Genomic DNA, 4,606 nt, shown 5'->3' on the forward strand with positions numbered 1-4,606 from the left:
CCTCCCAAAGTTTTGGGATTACAGGTGTGACTCACTGCATCCAACCCTTAGAGATCTTTAAAAAAAAAAAACTTCCCTCTGGCTGGGCGCGGTGGCTCACACCTGTAATCCCAGCACTTTGGGAGGCCGAGGTGGGTGGATCATGAGGTCAAGAGATTGAGACCATCCTGGCCAACATGGTGAAACCCCATCTCGACTAAAAAAATACAAAAATTACCTGGGCGTGGTGGCATGCACCTGTAGTCCCTGCTACTTGGGAGGCAGAGGCTGGAGAATGGCATGAACCTGGGAGGTGGAGGTTATAGTGAGCCGAGATCGTGCCCCTGTACACCAGCCTGGTGACAGAGCGAGACTCCGTTTCAAAAAGAAAAAAAAAATCCTTCCTCAAATGTCAGGGCTCTGCGTTTCATGGCACGTCAGTATTTGAAATCCAAGTGTCTATTTGCCCAAGTAAATAATGATGGCAAATCAGACCATACTGGACATGCTTCTTGCCTGCCTCCCAGCTGGCACAAACCTGTATCTCACTTGGGCAGGTGATAATGGGGTGGCCTGTGATGGGCTACACTGGTGACAGCACTGAGTATCAAAATTGTCAGAACACATCTAGATTGACTCTGGGCTTATTGCCCAATAGCTCAAAGAAGAGGCCAAACCCACAGTGTTGATTCTTGCCGAATACATCACACCTAATGCTGATTCCATCTGCCGAGGGATGCTGGATCCAGACGGAATGCAATTTGCATTCACAGAGCCCAAGCTGCTAGTCACTTCCATTCAAAATTGTGGCCTTTCTCTGCAGGGTCTCTATCCAGCCTGTTTGAAGGGTTCGAGATGAGGACACACTAATTGGCTTTGACTGTTTTTCTGAGCCACAGATGGGGAGAAGCTGCCACTGAGTTTTGGATGAGTGTCCTTCGTCTCTGTCCTCCATTCTTTGCTGACTTCTCTCCTTGCAACAGTGAGAAATTTGTTTCTGGCCATAAGGCAGTTGTTGGGAGGAATCCTGAGACAGTGTGCTCTTTCCGATATTTGTCAAACCACAGATGTTCCCCAACGGAGAGAAGATGGTTGCAGGAATACAGGGAAGACATTGTAATGAATACAAAATCCTTTCTTTTGCTCCCAACTTGGAATGGGCTGCTTTCAAAAGTCTGGAACTAAGAACACACATTTTCCCATAGAATAACGATGCCAGGCCAGGCCCACAGATGCAATTTCATCCATAACGTAAGCTAAGGGAGGAAGGCGGACATCAACCAGCAGACAGGTTGGCTCAGCCTAAGTGCTTGATGCAGCTACCTAAGCTGGTTCTGCCATCCAGTTTTTTTTTTTTTTCATTTCTGAAATTTGGAACCCCGCCAGCAGATTTCTTGTAAGCTGCAAGCTCTAATGGCAAAAGCGATGAGGGTCTGAACACTGGGGCGGCCGGTGCTAAGTATAGTCATTTGTAGGACAGGATCTGCTTGCACTTTAAAAAATAATGAACTGTGGCTTCAGGTAGCTGACTTCAGGACATTGATGTGTTTTTAATTTGTTTGTTTGTTTGGTTGCTCAATGCACTAAAGAGTTTTTGCAATGAAACCACTGAGATGGGGGCGTGGGGGTGGGACTGGCAGGGATGCTGCTGCTCCTTCTGAGCCCTCTCCAACAGGCTGATTAACTCTGTAAGCACATGCCCAGTGCTAATGCGACTAAGCTCACGCTTGCAATCCCACTTAGAGTGGCCATTGCATTTTACACTTAGGAAAAGTATTATAAGGCCACAAACTATGTATTTAAGCAGGCCTCTTGCCACTTGTTTGCCACAGCTCTGCAAACAACCCGAGGCTTATATTGGTAGTATTGAGTGAAGATAAAGTTGGAGAGTATAGAGTCCCTGTTGTTCAGTGAATTCTCTGTGTTAAGTGCTCTGTTTGGACATAGGGAATTTTGCTGAATGAAATATTTTACTGTAAGATTCCCTGTGTGTCATACACCCATTCTCATTGTCAGATATTAGGAATTTTGTTTCTCTTGTATCTAGCACTTTCTACAATTAACATACACAGATATTAATTTGGCAATTTCCTTCCTTCCTTCCTTCCTTCCTTCCTTCCTTCCTTCCTTCCTTCCTTCCTTCCTTCCTTCCTTCCTTCCTTCCTTCCTTCCTTTCTCTCTCTCTCTTTCTCTCTTCTATATATTTTATGTACACAACTTAATGTTCTGATATACATATATATACAGTAAAATGATTACTGCAGTCAAGCAGATTAACATACCTATCACCCTCTGTGGCTGCCTCGTTTTTGGTGTGTGGTAAGAGCACCTAAAATCTATCTTAGCAAATTTTCAGTATCCAATACAGTATTGTCAACTATAGTCCTCATGCTATACATTAGATCCCTAGACCTGTTCATCCCTGTATAACTATAACTTTGTATCATTTGATCTATTTCTCCCCATTTACTCCCCACTGGTAACCACTGTTCTACTCTCTCTTTCTATATTTTTGACTTTATTTTAGACTCCACATATAAGTGAGATCATGAAGTATTTTTCTTTCTGTATCCAGCTTATTTCACTTAGCATATTATCCTCCAGGTTCATCCGTGTTGTTGCCAGTATCAGTATCTCCTTTTTTATGCTGAATAATATTCCATTGTATAGACACCACAATTTCTTTATCCAGCCATTCATCAATCGGCACGTAGGGTGTTTCTACATCTTGACTCTTGTGAGTAATGCTGCAGTGAACACGGGAGACAGATGCCTTTACAAGATGCTGATTTCATTTCTTTTTGGTTCATACCCAGCATAGAGGTTGCTGGATCATATGGTAGTTCTATTTTTAGTTTTTGAGGAACTTTCAAAGTTTTCTGTAATGGCTCTACCAGTTTAGATTCCCACCAACAGTGTAGAAGGCTTCGTTTTTCTCCACATCCTCATAACAATTTTTATCTTTGTCTTTTTGATAATAGCCATTCTAACAGGTGTGAGGTAATTTCATTGTGGTTTCAATTTTCATTTCCCTGATGATTAATGGTGTTGAATACCTTTTCTTATACTTGTTGGTCATTTTTACATCTTCTTTGGAAAAATGTTTATACAAGTCCTTCGTCTATTTTAAATTCAGGTTATCTGTTTGTTTGTTTGTTTGTTTGCTATTGAGTTGTTGAAGTTCCTTATATATTTTGAATATTAACCCCTTATCAGATATATGGTTTACAAATATTTTCTCTCAATCTGTAGGATGCCTTTTCATTTTATTAATTGTTTTCTTTCATGTGCAGAAACTTTTGTTTGATGAGATCCACTTGTTTTCTTTTGCTTTTATTGCCTGAGCTTTTTGTATGATATCTAAAAACATTCACTGCTGAGGCCAATATCGAGGAGCTTTTTACTACATTTTCTTCTAGGATTTTATGGTTTCAGGTCTTACGTTCAGGTCTTTTATTCATTTTAGGTTGAATTTTGTGTGTAGTGCAAGATAAGGGTCCAGTTGTATTCTTTTGCACGTAGCTATCCAGTTTTTCCAATGCCATTGATTGAAAAGACTGTTCTTTCCCCGTTATATGTTTTTGGTGGCCTTGTCTAAAATTAGTTGACCATATACGCATGGGTTTACTTCTGGGTGCTCTGCTCTGTTCCATTGGTCTACATGTTGGTTTTTATGCCAGTGCCATAGTGTTTTGATTACTCTAACTTTGGAATATAATTTGAAATCAGGAAATGTGATGCCTCCAGCTTTGTTTTTCTTTTTCAAGATTGTTTTGATGATTTAAGGTGTTTTGTAGTTCCACATGAGTTTTAGAATTGTTTTTCATATTTCTGTGAAAAATGCCATTGGAATTTTGATGGAGATTATATTAAATCTGTATATTGCTTTGGATAGTATGGCCATTTTAACAATATTAATTCTTTCAACTCATGAATATGAGATATCTTTCCATTTATTTGTGTAGTTTTCTATTTATTTCACCAGTGTTTTATGGTTTTCATATAAGGTTCAGATCTTTTACTTCCTTAGTTAAATTTATTCATAAGTATTGTATTCTTTTTTAAATTAAAAAAAAAATTTTAATGGAACACTTCACAAATTTGCATGTCATGCTTGCGCAGAAGCCATGCTAATCTTCTTTGTATCATTTCTATTTTATCATTTATATGTGCTGCCAAAGTGAGTACAGTATGATATTGTTTTTGATGCTATTATAAATGGGATTGTTTTCTTGACTGGCAATTGTTGCTATCCAACAATTTACGTGCTACTGGCTTGAATTGAAGATAAACTCCTTCAGAGGAGTGAGTGTCTTACTACCTTATAATCTCTACAGTGCTTTCTAGAAAGAATATGCTCAAATGGTATCTGTTGCTTTAAATTCAGTGGAATTCAGTAGGACACAGCATTCAGACAATAGTAGTTCACACTATAATGGTACCTGGAACATTTAGAATGTGCCTTATTTTCAACAGTATAACCAGCAGCAGCTCATGGACTGTGAGCATGACATCAATGACAATTAAAACTTGCCTAGCACTTTGTGTATGCCTAGCATTGTTTTAAGTGCTTTAGCTATAAGATGTCATCTGGTCCTGCAAACAATCCTTTGAGGGGGATATTCTT

General features: G+C 39.4%; 1 pseudogene; it reads right to left on the reverse strand.

The window, feature by feature from the left end:
* Nucleotides 1-4,051: 4,051 nt before the first annotated feature.
* LOC112636762 lies at nucleotides 4,052-4,167 on the reverse strand (annotated as a pseudogene).
* Nucleotides 4,168-4,606: the final 439 nt, after the last annotated feature.

The sequence above is a fragment of the Theropithecus gelada genome, chromosome 12 (assembly GCF_003255815.1).
Source record: "Theropithecus gelada isolate Dixy chromosome 12, Tgel_1.0, whole genome shotgun sequence".
Taxonomy (NCBI): domain Eukaryota; kingdom Metazoa; phylum Chordata; class Mammalia; order Primates; family Cercopithecidae; genus Theropithecus; species Theropithecus gelada.